Source organism: Carassius carassius, chromosome 4 (assembly GCF_963082965.1).
Source record: "Carassius carassius chromosome 4, fCarCar2.1, whole genome shotgun sequence".
NCBI lineage: Eukaryota > Metazoa > Chordata > Actinopteri > Cypriniformes > Cyprinidae > Carassius > Carassius carassius.
Window position 1 is genome coordinate 5,044,813 of NC_081758.1, and position 21,693 is coordinate 5,066,505.

Here is a 21,693-nt window from a genome sequence, read left to right on the forward strand (position 1 = left end):
GAGGAGCCCGGAGCAGGAGGAGCCAGATGGTCCTCCAGAGACCAGCCAGGATGGAGATCCACGGTGGAGTTGATGGTGGAGAATGAGCCGACGACACCAGGGGGCCGACAGGCGGAGACTGCACCGGTAGGTGAGGAGCCCAAGATGAAGCAGCGCAGCCGCAGAGCCAGTGTGAAGCCAAGGATCCGGAGGGCCTAGGTGGAGCAGAAGGCTCAGGCGACCAAGGCAGAGGCGGGGCCCTGGAAGACCGCTGCAGAGCCGGAGTGACTGAGGATTAAGGTGGAACCAGAGGGAAGGAGGAGCCTGACAGAGCCGGAGGGATGGAGTGACGAGGTGAAGCCGGAGGAATGGAGTCCCGAGGCGGTGGATGGTCGCCGACTGACCAAGCTGGAGCCGGAGGGACGAGGGAGCCCGGTGGAGCAGGTGGGATGCCAGGACACGGTGGAGACGAGGGAGCTAAGAGCCAAGGTGGAGCCGCTGGGTCGAAGGACCGAGGAGGAGTCCAGGGCTCGGAGGCTGGAGGCGGAGACAGGGAATCCACTCGCCAAGGCGGAGCTGGAGACGGGCTGTCCAGCGGCGAACCATCGCGCCCAGATGGCGCGGACTGAGGGTGAGCTGCGGGACTGACTGGCACCAGCAGAGATGAGGTCGAGGAACTTGCTGGTTTAGGAGGAGGAGAGAGAGGAAGGATGGGAGGAAACACAGGAGGATCAGGGCTGGAAGGAACCAGCGGAAGTGGAGCAGGGGAATTAGCAGGTCTACGAGGAGGTGGGAGAGATAGGCTGGGAGGGAATACAGGAGACACAGGAAATTCAGAGCTGGGCAGAACCAGCGTAGAAGCAGAAAATTCAGAGCTGGGCGGAACCAGCGGAGAAACAGAAAATTCAGAGCTGGGCGGAACCAGAGGAGAAACAGAAAGTTCATAGCTGGGTGGAACCAGCGGAGAAACAGAAAATTTAGGGCTGGGCGGAACCAGCGGAGAAGCGGAAAATTCAGAGATGGGTGGAACCAGCGGAGACACCGAAAATTCAGAGCTGGGCGGAACCAGCGGAGAAACAGAAAATTCATAGCTGGGCGGAACCAGCGGAAATGGAGCAGAGGAACTGACTGGAGGAGGTGGGAGTGGGAGACTGAGAGGGTATACAGGGGGAACAGGGCTGGACGGAACCAGCGGGGAAACAGAAAATTCAGGGATTACCTCCATAGACCAGCCCATTAGATCCAATAGTTGCTCCATATCATTTCCCGAGACCGAATACAGCTCACCCTCAGTCGCGGAAGTGTGGGAAGGGCTTTCCTCCACGCCCTCGATCTCCACTAAGACTCCCACGACGCACGGTGTTGCCGGCTCACACACCTGGGCCGGGTTTCCCGATAACGATGTATCTTAGCTCTTAAGAGCGTTTTCTACGTGCAAACTTACGAACGCTCGCAGTAATTCCACGAGCGTTTCCCAAAAATGCACTTAACATGAATGCGCGAGAACGCGCTCTACGTGCTACTTACGAGTTGCTGTCCATTCGCGAAGTGCTGAAATTTAACCTTATATGGAATCGTATTCTGAACGTTTAACCTAATAATTGTCATCTGTTTTGGATTACCAATCAAGACAATCAAGTCTATATAAAGCACCTACATACAGGCGGAGACACTGACAAAATGGCTGAACAAAAAAAAACAAGAAAAGATACCTTTCAAAAGGATGAAATGAATGTCCTCTTAGAGGAGATAGAGAAAAACAAAGATGTGATTTTTACCAGCTTTAATGGACACCATACTAATAAAGAAAAACAAAACATCTGGGAGGACATTGCTACCAAACTAACTGCAACCAGGGGTGTTCAAAGGTCAGGGAAGGAGGTCCGCAAGAAGTGGCAGGATTTTGCAAGCCTGGCAAAAAGGAAGAGGGCACTGCAGAGGACTCCAATTAAAAAAACGAGCCTATCCTCCAACAAAAAACGACCATATAGGTTGTTTGTGCAAGCATTTATTACGACCTATATTTACGTTTTAAAGTTAAGCACCCTCTAGGGGGCGTAAAAATAATGACAGTATCGCGTTGCGTCTGTCGTCATGAATTGACGTATAACGTCATTACCAATCAAAACGCACGTTTATTTAAATGCAATGTGTGGCGTTTTACACCGATCTCACAGTATTTCCTACATATTTTACTAGGTGGTTTATTCGTTCGAATGACCACACCTAACCCCACCCCTAAACCTAACCCTCACAGAAATCATGCTAAATTATGATTTATTGAGCATATACATTATTGTGCACGTCCATTCCCTGGGATCGAACCCATGATAGCATGATTACATATCAAGGTATAACACAATAATCTACTAACTGAGCTACACGAAACACAAACCAGAGGTCAAATAAAAGAATACAAAACATTAATATGAAAAAGACCTTTTGCCGATAAGGGCGCAATTGTAGTATACGCTCTGATGGGTCGTATTTCAGGGATTTGGACAAACGACCTATACAAGCGTATTGGTTGGAGGACAGGTTGAAAAAAACAGGTGGTGGGACCAACGAGTCCCCCCTTCTTACAGCCGAGGAAGAAAAGGCATTGTCAATACTTGGCACAAGTGCTTCAGATGGAATTAGTGGTGGTATTGACATCCATGGAGGAGTAGGGATAACTCAACCTGAGCCTGAGCCTGAACCTGAGTCAGGTCCTTCATGCTCAGAGGACCTACCATCTCCTAGTCCTCCAAAAAACCCTCCCAGGCCACAGCCTCCATCTTAAGTGGTCCAGACTGCAGCCACAACCACTCAGCAGTTTGAGAATGTCTGTAGCTGTAGTCAGGACCTAGTGCAGCTGGAGAGAGAGAAACTAGATGTCTTGAAAGACATTAGGCAATGCCTTCAAGAAGCCAATGAGAGAGACAACAACTTCCAACAGCAGCTCATTGAGCTCAAGAAGGCCAAACTGGCCTTTGAAGAGAGGAGGCTTGCACTAGAGGAGATGAGTTTTGCAAGGCCCTCATTTTCTGTGCCAATTATCTTGCCAGAAGACACAGGTAATGTGACTTATTGTCAATTATTTTATTGAAAGACAAAGAGCTTGAGGAGGATCGGGATCAAACGAGGAGTTTACTGACGATAGAAGGAGAATACAGACAATATACTACACTCACAATACAATATCTCGTTAACATAGACAATCACGGACCAGGAAGAACTGAACAGACCAGTTATTTAAACACACAGGAGGTAATGAGGGAACTGGAGACAGGTGGGGAATAATCAATTAACCAAAACAAGAAAAGGAAGGTGACCAAATAAAGGAACAGAAATCCATGAACATAACAGTAACATGTAAGACTTTAGCTCATCATCCAACTTTGGCACGGCTGAGAGCCACAATGATTGCAGTTTTGATTTTTCTAGCATTGATTTATAATACACGGATTCAAAGCACGCCACTCGCATTGACATACTTTAAAAGTTTTGCTCCAGTGCAGCCTAAAATAGAGGCGCATGACCCCTGCACCACTGAAAACTGAGTCTCCATGCACTCCCCGGAGCCTAATCATCTTCATAAAGCCCTCTAGAGAGAATCAAAGACACACACTAATTTAAAGAGCCATGCAATCAGTCCTAACGACAAAGATATCAGTAATGCCACTCATCACAGGACACATTTAATGCCTGGAGGTTTACCCGTGATGTTTTATAAATACTGAAATGGAAAAACGCTGAATTATTGAAGTGCTGCAGGAGAGTGATATTGTAAGCTCAACGCAAATGCAACGAGAGCAGCATTTACTCTATAAATATTTATTAGCTACTGTATAATAAATGGTCATACATTGACCCCTAAATCCCATGGGCTGGGATCCAAAAGCTTTATTAAAATTAACACACTTCTGGTGTGAAACTAAATGCTGTAAGCTTAATATTACTATTTACGTAGAAAACACAAGCACAGTCATGATCAGATTTGAGGATAGAGGCAATAATGAGTTTCTGACATAATGCTGAGCATCTTAAACCACTTGAGCTAAAGGGTCATAACTAGATTTGCATTTTCTGGCAATTTAAAGTTGAAGATTTCAATGTTCTTGTGCACTTTCAGGCTGAATAACTGAAATATTTTTCTGGTTCTTGTTGTCTGCGGTAAAGTCAGCGATACTCTCTGCTGAGCTCACCAAATCATAAAAACGGACCAACGGACCACGTTGACTTGATAGTTAATGATCTGAAAATAGATGTCTGTGTGTGTGTGTGTGTGTGTGTGTGTGTGTGTGTGTGTGTGTGTGTGTGTGTGTGTGTGGAATCAACAGGCTTGTGCTTGTCAAACAGTGTACAGAAACACGCCTGTCTTGAATGTCAGATCGTGTGAAAACCCCACAAACCACACATAACGGGCCCAAGCACCAGGGACGTGCACAGACATTTTGTGGGCAGGAGCTCAAGTGAAATAAAGGGCACTTCTCATAATTAGGTTTTTTTTTTTTTTTTTTTTTTAACAAAAAAGTATATATATATATATATATTAACGCAACTCTGACTTCCTTTTAAAAAAATAATTTAAAAAGTTAATTAATTTTATCTTCCTCAAACTCACGCAATTGTTTCATTTTCAAAAGATGTCTACAAAATAATCAATTCACAGAAACCATGGTCTCCTTAGTATTCACTAGGTTTATAGAGCAGCAAAGGAAACCATTCCACAATGTGCATGTTTTGAAAACATTTTCTATGCTACTAGTTTCAAGTATATATGAAGAGTTCAGATGCAAAAGCCTCTAAGTGCCATCTGAAATTTTCTTATGAGCTTTTTTTTTCAAGCTCGTATTTAAGTTCAGTAATTTAACTTAAATGACAATTAATAGGTAATTTTCATTGCCAGTAATGTGAAATAAGTGAACATAAACATACAAGTTTGATAAAAATGATCATTATTGAAGGAAATTTCAGATGGCACTTAGAGGATTTTTCATCTGAACTCTTCATATTTAGAATAACTTAAATAACTGCATCAAACAGAGGGGCGTGTTTTACTAATAATTTGTTTATTTTTGCACAAGGCACTACATCGTTTTAATTATTTTGGTGTTATCAGAATACATAACACTTTAAAATTAAACTTACCAAAATAATGGAGTAAAAATTCAATAAAAGCCAATGTCATGTATGTATTTGTGGTGGTATGGAATACTATTTTATAAAGGTTTCGAGGAAATAAAAAAAAAGTTAAATTACTTTAATAGTTAATTTATAAATATTGTTATTTTTAAAGTTTAATGTTAACTTATTTCTACTCAGTTTTATTTATTAATGTACCAGATTTAGTTACTCAGATTTACTACATTTTTTAGAGTGTATCCTCCATCTGTTTGCACCTGTAGATTTCTTCTAAATTCACCAATTTAGATTTCTAAATTTCAGGGGGAAAGACTCTTGATGTAAGTCAATAACTGGGGACGTTCTGTATGCAAATTAGGCGTCAACTAGTTAAAATGCGCACATTGCATCTAATTGACAGGGACATGCAGGTAAATAGGATAAACAAAATAACTAAAGCATATCACCTGGTGGTGATATATGCTTATTTTATTAACTTATTTTATTACATGGCTTGGTTGAATTCCAATGTAGAATGCGGTCTGTTATAACCAACAGACCACTGTGCGGAGTATAACAGACCGTTGCCATGAAAAACAGAGCGTTGCTATGGACTCACAAGATTCTAACCGTAGAGACGGAGCGGACTATTTTCTTTAGTGGAAGCAATACAATCGGGTTTAACAATCGGGGGAGAGGGAGCGCTTCAGAACTCCTGACCTGATATTTAGATACTATATTTCAATAAATATATTTGTTTGACAGGGAAGCTGTGTGCAAACAGAAATATATATTATTTTTCAAAAATAAAAAAAAGCATCCCAGAAAAAAGGGCACTTTCTCTCCAGGAATATAAAGGGCAGGTGCTCAAGCCCCCTTTCATGTCTATGTGTGCACGTGCCTGCCAAGCACGGCCCAAACCTCTCGTCCGGATGCACGATTATACGCCAAAGCCACTCAATTCACACTTTCAAGCCCAAAGCAAGCACACTAACCCAGATTTAAAAATATAAATGGAATTAAAACTTTGTAATGACTTCTTAATTCAGTATTAGAGATGATGAAAGAGAAAAATGTCATTTTTTGATAACTGCGTTCTTTGCTGAATCTCAAAGGAACAAGCTTTCTCTCCAAAATCAAAGGAAAAATTACATTTTGCCTGAAGAATGAATGAAGCCTGTTTTTAGGACCATTGCATTATTTTCATGACAAATGTCTCATTCTCATTTCTCAGTTATTTTCCATGAATTATATGCAGTACCATATTCATGTGTGTGTGTGAGAGTGTGTGTGTGTGTGTGTGTGTGTGTGTGTTGTTATACCTCCTCCATTTCAGTATGAAACACTTACTTTTCACTATCCAAACAAGAACCATTGGATTAAATCAAGTCCAATCTGTGATTCCACAATGTGGTAGTAAAGTTGGTCACGACACCCGTTTCTTTTCATATGTAAGATGACCGTAATAAAGCTTGGGTAGTTTCTTTATAAAGCTGCTGTTGGTTCACTAGCTAATACTCAGCTTGTAAAACTTGGAAGACTTGGCACGGTGACTCTCACGGTGTTGGCTAAACAACATTTATCAAGTGAGCATGTCTATAAGTCCCATATTATCTCATATATTATCTCTCACATCTCAATATAAAAGTCCACTTGATTCATCAGGTATTTTATTTTAAATACACCATTCTGTTATTAAGAAAATGGTGTGTGAATCTGTTTCTGCCTGTACTGTTGTATGTTTCCTTTCATTATATTGTCTCTACTCTTCTCCAAATCTGGATTTGGATGATGGCGATGTATAGCATCACTCTGGGTGTTCTGCGCCGTCAGAGTCTCTCCACGCTTTTAGTCCAGCGCTCCTTCACTCCCATGACCCTCTCGTTCTTTATTTCTCAAACCATCTGGAAAGGCCAAAGGTAGAGACCTGTGCAATTTCCTTCTTCTAATAGGTGCTTCCAATACCCACTTCCATAGTCCTGAGAAGTGACAAGATTAAAGAATAGCTGCTCCATTCGACAAAGAGGCAGGAGCTGAAACAGAGGGCAAAAATACTCTTGGTAATTATGGGGAAATCAAACACACTGCCACAGTCGCAGCTCAGCCGGGGCTCTCACGTCACCGCTTCGGTCCCAGTCGATCAAATCGAAAGCTTTTTACTTTTCTCTCTGCTTCTGTTCTCTCTTTCTGAGCTGATATTGCACTTTAGTTTAGAAAAACAGACTAACAACATTCTCTAAATCTTCGGCTTCCTCCACTTTGAAGCTTGTCTGTGAACGGCTTTAAAGCACCAGAACTACAATGGAGCAATATTGAGGGCTCATCTGAAGGCCAGATGAAGAGAGAATATTAACTAGCCTGAGGACAAGGCAATATATTATACAAGGAGACTCTACAAAACCAGCCCTTTTTGTGATCCTTCATTATTTCAGGATATTTCTTGCAGGCACGGAATAGATCACCTAAAAATCTACATTTCATCATCATTTACAAACTCTAATGTGGAGCCCTTTTTGAAAAAAAATTTAAATAAGAATATCTGAGCTTCTGTTTTCCATTCCAGGGTTTGTTAATCATATTGCCAGTCCTTAAAAATTTAAAATAAAGTATTTGATTAGACATATTCTGTAAAAGGGTTTATTGCAATAATGACGATGCACACTATTTCTATCATAGACTCTTTGATATGCCTTTAATTAATTATATTTACTTAATTATGTGAATATTCCAGATTTTTTTAACGCACGTTAGCATTTCCATCAACAGTTTAGAGGCTGAATGAATATGCAAATTCCCTTTCAGTAGGTGGTGCTTATAGAAGAGCAGAACATTTTATTACATTGGCTGTTGTATAACAGAAGTTTGGAAAAGAAATGGCCATTGAGTGGCACTAAAAGGTTACTGCTTTCAAATTAAAAATAACATACCACCAAAACAGGAGATAAAAACACTTTTACTGACACATCTATGTCTTCTAAGTCTTTGAGCTCTTTTATCGTGACTTGTGTTTGACGGGACTCATATCCAAGTGCTTTACATTACTAGTGTAATGCTGTACCGGGTGCGCTACCAAGCAAGTTTACAAGTACATCAGAAAAGCCATACATATAGATCTTATTATGTGTCCCAAACTATTAGTTTACAAATGATGTAGTGGTAAAATTGTTTTGTGCTCCTAATATAGCTGTTGGTGTTTTTTGAAGTTTTGCAAAAGTGTAGGTAGAAGAATATATTAAAAATTTTATACCTACATGTAAAAGCTTTGTTTGGGTTCGTTTTTTACATTTTAATTTGGAGCTTAACAATATAAATCATCATCTGCTTTCAGTGTATGGAAAACAGAAGCTCAGACACTCTGCTAAATATCTCATTTCACAGAGGAAAGCAAATGGTGGCAGAATTATAATTTCTGGGTGAACTAATCAATTGCATACAGGCTGAGTGTGGCAAAGATTACCTGTCATTGTTCTTTCTCTAAAACATCTCTCTCGGAGACGACAACTGGCACTGGTTCAGACCCAAACAAATAAAAAAAAATAAAATAAATAAAAAAAAGTGCTTTATTGCTTTTATCTTTTCTCTTTTCTTGAGTGGTTTCCAATAACAGTTTGCATCTCAGTGACCTCTGATGTAGGAAAAACTACTCTTAAGACTCAATTATAAGTCTTGCTCACTTTAAAGAAAAATTTAAATCTCAGTAGAAGGTGCTGTCAGTCACAGTGTAATTGTAGGTAGCAAGCGGATCTGGGGCTTTTTGTGGAGAGGATACTTGACGCTGCTTTATTATGCTGAGTCATGGCTGTTCTCCCTGGTACATTAAACCGTCTCCAACCAGCTTGGCAGGGAAATAATAGAGCCAAGAGGAAACCATTACCATTTAGATGTAGAGATTTCTGATTGCAAGTTATCAAAGTGGTATTGAGTTTCTCATGAGTGTTAAACTTATGAGTGTTGGTCACCTGAGTATATGACACTGACAATTACACAGCTGACAATTATTTTGCACTGTTTCCAAGATATAAATTATGCAATAAAAGACAACGCAGAATATAAAAAACCTTGTAAAAAAATTACAAAAATAAAAAAAGAAGTGTGCTTAATTGCTTAAAATTCATTCTTTTCTATATCTAGTTCCTGCCTACAGTAAATCACTCATATACAGTGACAGTGACATGACATACAGCCAGAGGTGGGTAGAGTACCCAAAAACTGTACTCAAGTAAAAGTAAAAGTACTTCTAGAAATATTTACTCAAGTAAAAGTAAAAGTACTAGTCTTGAATAGTTACTTGAGTAAGAGTAAAAGAGTATCGGATAAAAAATCTACTCAAGTAGTTAGTTACTAGTTACTTTGGGTCATATATACTGTACTGAGCCTATTTTTATTTAGATATATAGATAAAATGTATGTAATGTATGTGTGCGTGTATAAATGTATATATTTCATCAGCCTTTACTCCAATTTATGTAATTTATTATAAAACCCTGTCTGTTTACTTAAGTAACAGATATAGGTGTCATGCCATAACATATTTTTAATACGACTGACTTTATATTAAATGTGAATTTAACATTGAAAGTTAATGTGATATAAATATTGCTACTAATCTTTCATTGTTCAGAAAGAGAGCAAATAACATTTACATTATTAAAGATAATTTTCACTGACAGTCTAGATTTCAATCACTCTCAGAAACTCCCATTAAAATCACTGAAACTGTTAACACTGTGAAATCAATATCTTAATTAAAGATTCGTACACACATCTGCACTTTGTTGTTTCTGACGAGAGAATTCGCCAGAAAGAGGTCTCCAGTCAGTTAGCGAGTGAAGGAAGCACCGGCATTTTAGCGATGACTCATCGGAACACCTCTGATTGGCCAATGCTTTAATAAGCTCAAAAGAATCATGTGTGATTGGTTATAATGCGCAGCGCTGTATAAACGCATCTATCTCTGGCTAAGCGCCAGCAAGCAATCACAGATCTGAATTTAGCAGCTGATAATATGACTCGCTGAACGTACTTGCACAGGTGTGATTGTATTAAAATTAATAAAATCTTAATCGGCTATTTTTTGTCTTTTGGAAGCTGCATTCAACTTGACTCCCCTCTGTTATAAGCCACACACGTACAACAAACTAATGTCACAGTGGTATCGTGTACTGTAATCGAATGTAGCCCAAGTTATTACCTGTTAAACAGTAGACAGCACACGCGGTGTTCATCTAATAAGGATCTCCATCGCTAGCAAATAATAACCTTTGCAGATTTCAATTCAGTGCAGTTCCAGCCATGTTTTCAACGCTCTTTCTGTTCTTAAACGTTACAACTCTGAGTGAACCACTTCAGATGCTCAGCGCGTGTGGCAGGGAACTGAACGACTCATTCAAACTGATTCATGAACCAATTCACTCGTTTGCCAATTGGTTTGATCAAGCCTTTGAACAGAATTGACTCAAAAGAATGAATCATTCGCGAATGGGCATCGCTCATTGCCCAGAGAAAAGTAGACGGCGCGTTTGGAATAAACTGAAGCATTATAACATTTATTGCATTAAGATAAAGTAACGAGAGGAGCGTAACACATAGTAACGAAGTAAAAGTACAGATTTTTCCCCAAAAATTTACTCAAGTAAGAGTATAAAGTACCCATCTTTAAATATACTCCGAAAAGTATTCGTTACCCCAAAAAATTACTCAAGTAAATGTAACGAAGTAAATGTAACTCGTTACTACCCACCTCTGCATACAGCCAAGTATGGTGACTCATACTCAGAATTTGTGCTCTGTATTTAACCCATCCAAAGGGCACACACACAGCAGTGAACACACACCCAGTGGGCAGTGGGCAGCCATTTATGCCGCGGCGCCCGGGGAGCAGTTGGGGGTTCAGTGCCTCGCTCAAGGGCACCTCAGTCATAGTATTGGGGGTGGAGAGAGTACATTCACCCCACCTAGCTACAATTCCTGCCAGTCCAAGACTCAAACTCGCAACCTTTGGATTACAAGTCCGAATCTCTAACCATTAGTCCACGATTTTTACAAATATGTACTTCAAAAGGTTTTTAGCCCGGGTGATCAGATCTTTTCAAGTCTCTTCATATCAAATCTCTGTACCAAAAGCTGAATCATTCACTCACTCTAAATCTTTGGATTAGACTCAAGGAAGATGAAACTTTATATGAAGACCAGTTAGTCTTGTCAAAGATGGAGGGAAGGCTTACACATTTGGATTTACACAAGTATCCGCATTCGCTAATCCATTAATTCTACAGCATTACTGTAGCAAAGACGGATGTGTGTGATGTCTCCTCATGCCCTTCCGTTTTCCAGCTCGCTGGCAGCCATTCTCCACTCCAGTTGGGGAAAAGCACTGACGCTGAGGTGAAGTCAAGCCAACTGGCAAACTACATCTACCTCTTCTCCCCCACAGGTTGCCATTGTTTATTAATAATCCCAGCGGTCTCCATTGGCAGCGGTGAGGTTGAAGCAGCTGGTGGGCCTCAGTCGAGCACGAGTGTTTCCCCCACCGCCTAAGCAGTCGGGAGCCGTGGCGCAGCATTACATTCAGCCCTTTCATTACATAATTGTATGAATTATGGAGGTTAATCGCTGTAAATGACCATGGCTTTTAATAATATATGAAGATCAGGCAAAAACTATCACCGGGCACCCGGTCGCCCATGAAGGGCCGTGCACTTCCTTTTTTAGAACCATGTAATCAGCATTTAAAGGGGTCTTGACATGGACTTTTAAGTGTCTTCCTTGGGGTTTCATTATAATGTTATTACAACAGTCACATAGTCACAAAAATTATGATTTTTAATCATCATTCTGCCCCTGTGTCTGAAATGATATGTTTTAAAGGGGTGGCTCCTTTAAGGCATGTCAGTAAATGTCAGTAAATTGCATGAGAAAAAGTCTTACCACCCCCCTGCTAACCCACATGAGTATCCGTTTTAAAACCTAGTCTTTGTCATTTACAGACAAATCATTATGTAATTGTAGGTAACACATGAGTTGTTTATGTATAATGCATTATAAAATGATGTTGAATGCACTAATTTTGTCTTGCAATGCCCCTTATAATGCATTGTATGAGCTCATGAATAATTGTAACCACAGTGATAATACATTTCAGTACTTATCTATTAATTGTTAAACCTTAGATAATACATATGAAAAACAACAAATCCCCACTTTAACAAGGAATCTTCAAATTGTATAATGCATTTATAATGTAAAGTAACAATTAGTGCTGAAAATATATAATGCATAACAGCCTATATTATAAATAGCTGTATAATGCATTATACTTTATACATGAAGTGTTAGAAAATTGATTATGAATTGCTTTGTGACATTAGTGTCAAACTATCTTTAATTTAAACGTATTTTCTGGCATCTCAGAGTTACATCTACTCTAATTGATTTGCACTAGCATTCAAATGTTTAGGGTTTATAAGATGGATAAGGGTTTAGGGTTTATAATATTGTTAATGCTTTTGAAAGAAGTAACTTTTGTTCACCAAGGCTTTTATTTGATCAATATAGTAAAATTTAATGTATTATTTTATCCATGTAAAACAGTTGTGCTGCTTCATATTTTTGTATTGACCCTGATACATTATATTTTTAATGATTATTTGATGAATAGAAAGTTCAAAAGAAAATAATGTTATTTGAAATACAAAAAAATTACATATGTCTTCACTGGCAATTTTTGATTAATTTAATACATCTTTAATGAATACAAGTATAAATGTCTTAAAAAATTTACTGACCCCAAACATTTGAACAGAAGTGTATATGTTGCATGTAAGAAATGGTATTTTGTAAGAATACATGACTATTTTTGAACAGTCGGCAATAACGAAAGATGCTTTTCGACAACATAAGATGCCTTCAACCAAATAACTGTCCCATCCTAACTAGCTAAACCCCGACCCCTGGTGTATTAGTGATTTTGAAACTTCACTATTCGAATGAATGGACCTGAACTAATAAAGAAAAATATGCAGTGCTGTTTGGTGTTGTGTTTGGAGCTCGGCTGGACGGACACTGACGGTTAGTATGGGATTAGAATCCCGCCAAATGTATTGCAGCCACAGATCGAAAAATAATAAGCAAAGATATTTAAAAACACGTGTTAAATAATAATGCACAAAACCGAAAAACAAATGCAATTTTTTTTTTTTAAATAACAAACAGCGCAGTCATGGATCGAAAAATAATAACCGTAAATCAAAAATGGAAACACATTTAAAATTATATTGCACAGAACTAAAACATGAATTCAAAAATTTTCCAAATCTCAAACAAAATCAGTTTTCCTGCTCATATGTTATTTATTTGAGTGCTTGTGGTCTTTTCCCCTTTGCTCTTGTTTCCATGTTCTGCGCTTGCGTTTCTAAAGTTGCAGTTAGAGTTTCATGTAAATCAGGGCAGGCTTCAGCGTCACCATTGGCCCACAAGTTCTAGATTGACAGCTGCTCCTCTAGCCAATCAGTCCAATGTTGTGACTTGATCTAAAATCCCACAGCATTAACAGCTTACTTTCTTTTCATAACACTGTCCTCTAGTTTTAGTCTATAGTGTTGTTTGACTCATAATTGCACAAATCAGATCAACTCTTCAAAGAACGGTGCATATACTTCCTCCAGCTTTGCTGATAGACTTATTTCAGAGACATTATTAAATGATATGAAACAGAGGACAGAAGACGCACAGCAGTCAGATTGGGTACTTTCATAACAGCTAATATACGTAATAGCTTAATCAAAAACTCCCTATGCCCAGAACAATCTAGTTACAATTCTCACAGGCAGCTGAAATATGAACGGAAACATTTTAGATAGAATTATTCTTCACACTGTCACAGGAACATTTTACATCGAATGCAATCAACCAGTGCAACATCAGTGAAAATACACTTGTGCTGTCAAAGAAATGATGAAGGAAATTATAAAGATGGAGAAGTAGGGTTAATGATATAAACAAACAATAAAGCTAAATGTAAATATTGATGGATGATTGAAAATGTACTGGAATTGTAAAAGCAAACATAACTAAAATATGAATGCAAAACAACCTAATATAAAATTATAACCATGATCTATTTAAGTTTTTAAACATGAACATTAAACTGCATTGATATCACACTGAACAGAATAAAACTGTAATGTCAAAATAAGTAAATGATTTAAACAAAATAAAATATTAAAAAAATACAAAAATAACAGCACTAATCGTGTTTACTTCATTCACAGCCAAAAATATTAATACTATTTTTAGTATTTGTTTTATATATTATATAATAAATAAATACTGACATACACAAACAAACAACCATGTTGGTGTAATACTAACTGATATAAAATAATAATCATGGCGTTTCAAATATATAAATAAAACAAAACTAATAAAATAAAATAAAATAAAATGGCCTTTATAAACTGCTAGCTTTTCTTACAGAAACACACTGTACTGAATAAAACAGTCAAATTAGGTTAATTACATAAATACAAATACATTTGAAATTAATATATTGAATCATGTGGTATGAACAAAACTAATCATATTTAATGTCATTATTGTTCTATTCATCCATCCATCCATTCTCTTTCTTTCTTTCTTTCTTTTAATTACATAGGAGCTTTACTTGCATGACTGAAATGACAGCTTTCCCAAGATGGCCACCAAATGAAATCTGTTTTTGCAGCTCACAATATTGCTCCCTATGTAGAGCATCTCCAATCACCCTTTTATGAGGTTATGTTTCTTTAGTCCACTCTGAAGGCATTAGGATTTCTCAACTGATCTCTATTGTACTGAGATCTCTTATGCCATGAAGTCAATCAATTTGACATGCATTTATGCTGAGCTTCTATCATATGACATTAAAGGCATAAGTAGTGTAACTACAGTACAGCAATAACCATTCAAAACGTCAATGATGAAACATATCATGGACATCCTCTAATTATGTGGAAATCCTGCCAAGACGACTGATCATGTCTCTGTATAATCTCTCTGTATATTTGACCCATAAATGTTTGATTTGGGGTCTATATTAACGCTACAAGGCTGAGATGAATTCTGCAGGTTGGATCAATTGATCCGGCTGATATTCATTTAGTGATTTTATATTAGCATAGAAGGATTATTATCAGCGGGCTAATTTTAGCAGCTAGCTCATTTCTGTTAACACAAGGTGTTCTGAGATTACTCAAATCACTGAAACCCAGAGATCGACTTTTTACTGTGCTTCGCAATTACCATATCCCAGAGAGAGAAGTGCTGGTATTATCTGCTTAAAGTCTTGAATTAATCAGAACACCAGAGACGTTCTCGCCTCTGTGATGCTGTAATGACATGTGCTGGGCTAGTCGGGAGTTGTGATGTGTCTTTCCCAATAAAAAAGAGGACTTTGGGTAATAATGGCAAACCTAATATGCGTATTCACAGCTAATCATCATGCAATCATATAATTAGTATTTAGTCATGTTTTGTGTTGCATAACTATTGGACCGTTTTAAAATAAGGAATAGTTTACCTAAAAATATTCATTCTCATGTCGTTCCAAACCTCCATGACATTCTTTTTTCAAAACTTAAAAGAGGATATGTTGAGAATGTTTTTTTTTTTGACATTGACAAAAAGTTCAATGTGCACCAAAACTGATTGGTTAATGTTCTGCAATAATACCTTCTCGTAAGTGACATCATTTCGTTTTTGAGGGAATTATCCCTTTAATGGCAGATTCCCATTTTATCAACTGAATGGCCCCATACAGTGCGACAACATGCCTCACTATATATATATATATATATATATATATATATATATATATATATATTTATACATTAACACATTAAATGATAAATGGCGACAATTATTTTATCGCGCTTTAATTAAGTTTTTTTATCATTATGAAAGTCCGTTGCTCAATGGCTCTGAATGCACATAGGCCTACAGGCAAATCATGAGTCATAGGACGGGATGCTCCTGATCAAATGATTTAGGCTGAGCATCAGCATTCACGAACCACTGTCCACTGTTATTTTTAATAACAGTGGACAGTAAATTTAATGTAATTTAATTAAATAATTTAATTTCTTTATAAAAGAATGCAACGAGTTCGACATCGTGACTTTATAAGTTGGAAATAGGAAGTTTAAGATAGCATGTGAAGACAGCAGAAAAGCGCTCTCGCTCAACACAGTGGAGAGAATCGTTTTGTTAATTTTGTGGTTTATTATTTTGAGTCTTCTGGGATGCGGTAATACACAGCCCTCTCACAACATATTGCTTTACAGATCTATTGCTTTTGCTGCTCAGAAATATTCAAGCAATCATGCAGCACGTATCAGAAGATCTGCTCTCATTATAAAGTTAGCCTATATGACAGAAGTTATTAATGTTTTGCATTTCTGTTTTGAGCTGCGCGCGCTGAAGGTGACCAGTAGAGTGAGCATTTGATAACACGTTTTTAATCAATGGGATTAAATTCATAATTTAATGTAGAATACGCTTCGTTATTTAGACAACATAACATTAATATTAAGACTTATAGGCTATCTGCAAAAAGTGCCTGAATGCAAATTAACATATCTGCGCTGCTCTTAATGCAATTTTGTGGATGTGTTCTTCACGAAACAATGTGCAGAAACACGGCAGCTAAACTCTAAAGATTCACAGCGTTTTATTGTAATGGTGTTCTCATTATAATGGTATGGGTGTGACAGTCCAGTCATAGTTATTAATATTCTGCATTGTAGTTTGACCTGCTCGCGCTCTGCGTTGAAGAGATATCACCGTAGTACTACAATGAAGCGCCTGACTCAAAACCAAATGCATCTTATATCAGGTAAATAATATCCACGATATATATACACCGGCTAAAATGTTTTGAAATCACTTGTACCCTACCTGTTCGAAAAAATCCAGTCTCTGTCTGTGTCAGTTTGAGTCTTGGTGAAGTTTTAAATCCCTGCCACCAAGATGCTCCTCTGTCGGTCACGGATTATGGAAAGTGAAACATAAATCTATAGGGGTGGTTGGATTTATTCACGCACTTTAAAATATTAATTTGAAACTTCATATTTTCAGATTCTTATTCACGGCTTTATCATAATAGGCTGCATATTAACTTATTGGGAGAAAACAGCAAGTTCTATGTGAAATCAGTCATTTGAGCTCTCCCATATAGTCAGAATGGCATAATCAATAACACCCCGCGAATATTCGACAGTGAGATTCGTAGTCGAATCGGGCTCCTCGAATCGAAGCATCGAATCGTCGACTATTTGGGGTCACCCCTAATCTATATATAACTGAACCCCGCTCTTGCCCACCTCTTCCAACCGAGCCATGGACAGCTAAATGGAAAGATCACACTAGTCAAACAAACAAGGTTTTTTGGGGGTCAAATGCGCTACGGCACAGTTAAGATAGTGTGAGCACACCAACATATCAAGTTTTGATCCGCTCTGCCCTGTGCTGCGATGGGTCCTGTTATCGTGCAGGTCTCTAATAGGAAGGTGCTTGTTATAATGTTATGATCGAGGATCTGGACCCTGAGCATAACTTGTTTTTTTATAAAATAATTTCTATAAAAACATTAATTTCCTGGCAGTGACAAATAGCTTATTTTATAATTAAGTGAATTATTAAAGATTTAGGCTACAATGAATAGTTTAAAACTGCTACCATGTAAAAGGAACACTGCTGTAAAAAGCACCTCATTTGTTTAAAGTGTTTGCAAACAAAATGTTATTACACTTTTGTTCATGTAGCAGTAGGCCTAATTTTAAATGAAAAAAAAAAACAGTGCACAGTACACTACTTTTGAATGCATTATTAGTTTTGTGCATATCAATGCGATTAATAAAATTAGGGAATCACACTGACCATTTATAAATTCTTAATAATAATGATGAAAAGAAGACGAAGAAGAAGAAGAAGAAGAAGAAGAAGAGGAAGGAGAAGGAGAGGGAGAATGAGAAGGAGAAGGAGAAGGAGAAGAAGAATGATTATTATCCCCCCAGCCCCAGACAATAACAGTTGAAATGTTTCTGCACACTGACTTTCACAAATAAATATTCACTGAAGTAAAAAGTGTGACAATCCCGGTCTCATCTGTATATTAAATCTGTAGTTCACGTTGGTTGGATAATAAATCCACGTTTGTTATGCATAATAAAATCTTAATTTCCAACATTGAAGTCTCATATCATGACCTCAGCTTTTACATAAACATAAATACTAGGTAGCGGTCGGAGCTGATGGATGCATCTGAGCCTTGTCATCTTTATGACACTACAGACCAGCACAATAAACAAGCAGGCGTTCAGTAGCACACGATTCATCCTGAGATCCAAGATGCCAAGACCCCCAGCTGCACCCTTTCACATGGCAGCCAATGCGACTCCTGCCAGCAGGAGACAGTGCTCATTATTCCCACTGCCAAAGCAGCCTCGTCGTTGATATTCTTGTCCTGGTCTGCGTGTAGAGCAAGCGTCCACAGTTCCACTTCTGTTGTCCGAGACGGGCTGAGTATGCTCTGTATGCAGACCATCCTTTATTTGCCTTGGTGAATGACGATCAGAACAGGTATAGTGCAGGTGTGGAGGAGAACGTCAGGCTGCGACACACACCTAGACCAGTTTGTATTGGGTGAGTGACACTAAGTTCATGTGCGTCTAGTTTATCATGCATTTATTGCATAAGTGAGTGAATAAAATTGCATTGCTCGGATAATCTAAACTGGTTATTTGGCTATTAATGGCATCAAAAATATTAATAATACATAATTAGGGTTTGAAAAAAAAAGCATCCCTACTATACAGTCCAAATTGGGCAACTAAAAGCATGTTGTGGACTGATCACTAAAATTGACAAGCGTCATAATTATGCATAATACGATAGGTTTGATTCACTACACCAGTAATGGTATGCATCCTGTAAAAAATAAATAAATAAATAAAAAAAGAAAAAAAGAAAAAAAGAAAAAAAGTATGTGCCTTTGTGTCCATCATAATCACTCAATTACCAAAAGCTTCAAAGTCACATTTGACATTAAGCGCAAAAGTGCGAGAGCTCCCCCAACAGTTAAGCATTAGAAAAACATTCACACAAGTTCACCTCCAGCTTTGAGCCTCTCCATGCCCTCAACACACCGTTTGTGGCAGAGCCGTGAAGATTTGCCCTCTTTTCACCAGCAACACACGCTCTTCGCCACAACACATCCAAGCTTGATTCGAGTGTGAACGCTTCATATCCTTGTGCATCACGTTCCCAGTGCGCTTCGGGCCTGAGGATGGAGAATGTTGTGCTTTCTACTGCAGTGCACATGTTTATTGACTTTGCAGATGCAGCAGGAAACATACAAGGGAGAAAACAGTGTTCTAGCTATCATGTTTGTCCTGAATGTGCAGTTGCTGAGTAAAGACATTACTGACTGCAAAGCGGTAATATTCATACAGGGTCTATGAAGACATGGTGCCATTCTCTAATAGTGATGAGACTTCATTTATGCTTTGTGCACTAATGGGCATTTAGGCTGTGAGTTGACTCAGCATATATATATATATATATATATATATATATATATATATATATATATATATATATATATATATATATGTATATATATATATATATCAACATCAACCCCCCACACATAGCCACACCAAATCTAGATCAATCCGCAACCAAACTTGCAGCATTGAGCAATGCATGGACTGAAAACAGATCTCACACACGCGCGCGCGTTGGTTTTTCAAATCGTCAAGCATCTGCAGTCCAGACCAGCAGTCCAGAAGACCCTCTCAAGAAACATCATGTACTGGCCATGCAGGACCTCCATGAAGTGCTGCATGTAAAATCCCTACCAAAATTCAGTTTCCAACGTGCCCGGCGCGCCACAGCTCACACAATTAACGTCCAGCTCAGTGAAAGCACCTTAAAGACTCACCTGAAACTGCTTCACCCGTGTGTCGGGAATCTGACGCTCCGCGCTGCTTTAAAGTTCTGTTTAGGCTCCGAGTCCGGCGGTGCGACTCATGCTGATGGCTCTGGTTCTGTTGTGTGGATGGGTCATCGATCCCTCTCATACTCAAGAGGGAGATATCCGGAGTTTCGGTTCGCTGAACAGCATCAGAGAAACGGTCGAGAGTAAACGCAGAGCTGAGGAGGAAATATCCGACAGCAGTGCAGCTCTGGATGGAGAGATGGAGAGTCCGACTTCTGCTGAGAAACGCGGAGAGAAACGAGGAGGAGGCGCCGAGCATCACTTTACTGGATTGTAGAGGAGGGTGATGGCAGACCGAAAGGGGAGGGACTGAAGCACATCCAGTGTTTGGTGGAGAGAGAGAGAGAGCGCGCGCGCACGTCCTTATTTCTAACCATAATTTGATTAGAAATAATTTGATTTTGAAATCATTTATATTCTTTTGCGTTCTGTGTGTAAATGTGCATGTCATCGTTTTTGCAATTAATTTGAAACCGATAAAATGATACGAATTTCTGTTCATTAGCAGAAACGCATCTCTCGTCCGATCACAAACGAAAAAATAAATAAAAATAAAAATAAAACAGAACAGCGAAAGGCATATGTAGCTAAGTAATAAAGTAGCGCACAACGGATGAACAAAAGCGGAATCATTCCAGACAAACTGAGCTAGAGAACTGTCCGTGGTGCTGAAATAAATGCTCAGTACTTATACAAGATTGTTCCCGGTTAAATGTATACAGCATCTGTCACATGCTGACAGAAAATCATTTAATTTCTCCTCTCAGTTGGCTAAATAAATAAATACAAATATTGTGTTTCCAGTAACAAGTCTATTGGATATGAAAGCAGTAATGTAAAGCTGTTTTGGTGCTGATATTGTGAAGAAAAAAAAAAAAAAAAGGATAAACTTCATGTAATATGTTACTGATGTTCTCTGCCTTACTATATATTAGTTCACCTAGAAATTAAGATTTGGTGAAATTTAACATGCCATCACTTGTTCACCAATGGATCCTCTGCAATGAATGGGTGCCATCAGAATGAGAGTCCAAACAGCTGATAAAAAATGTCACAATAATTAATAAGTAATCCACACCACTCCAGTCCTTCAGGTAATGTTTTTTGAAGACAAAATCTGCATGTTTATAAGAAACAAATCCATAATTTACATGGATGGCCTGATTTTCTGCAAGTTTACTTAACTATTTCTTCAAATATAACCTTTCTTTTGTGTTATGTACAAGTTATCAGTGTTACTGGCTTTATTTAATACTGTTTATGTAGACAGGGTTGGTAAGCTATTTCATCATGCTTTTTAATCTATAAGTGTGCAGCAGTCAATTCCATTGCAATGGTTTTGCCACGTTCATTTTCATTCAAAGTACATCTCTGTAACTATGTTTTAGCCTATTTACAATGAACCAAAGAATGTCTGTGGTCATCGACAACATGCCACAGATGCCGTCCACAGAGCTAAGAGCTTGTATTAAATTTTCTTCTAACCTTATCCACCAGAAATCCCACATGAGTTCAGTTCATGAGAAATTTTGAACCAGAGATTAAATCATCTGAAGCATTTATAGACAAAACAC

General features: G+C 38.4%; 1 protein-coding gene across 1 annotated transcript in view; it reads right to left on the reverse strand.

Moving 5' to 3' along the window:
* LOC132132808 (BMP/retinoic acid-inducible neural-specific protein 1-like) overlaps positions 1-20,401 on the reverse strand; it is a 193,685-nt gene extending 173,284 nt beyond the window's left edge. Inside the window, exon 1 of the mRNA XM_059545339.1 lies at positions 20,063-20,401. The gene's annotated coding sequence lies outside the window, so the exon portion shown is untranslated. The remainder of the gene's footprint in view (positions 1-20,062) is intronic.
* Between the last annotated feature and the right edge of the window lie 1,292 nt (positions 20,402-21,693).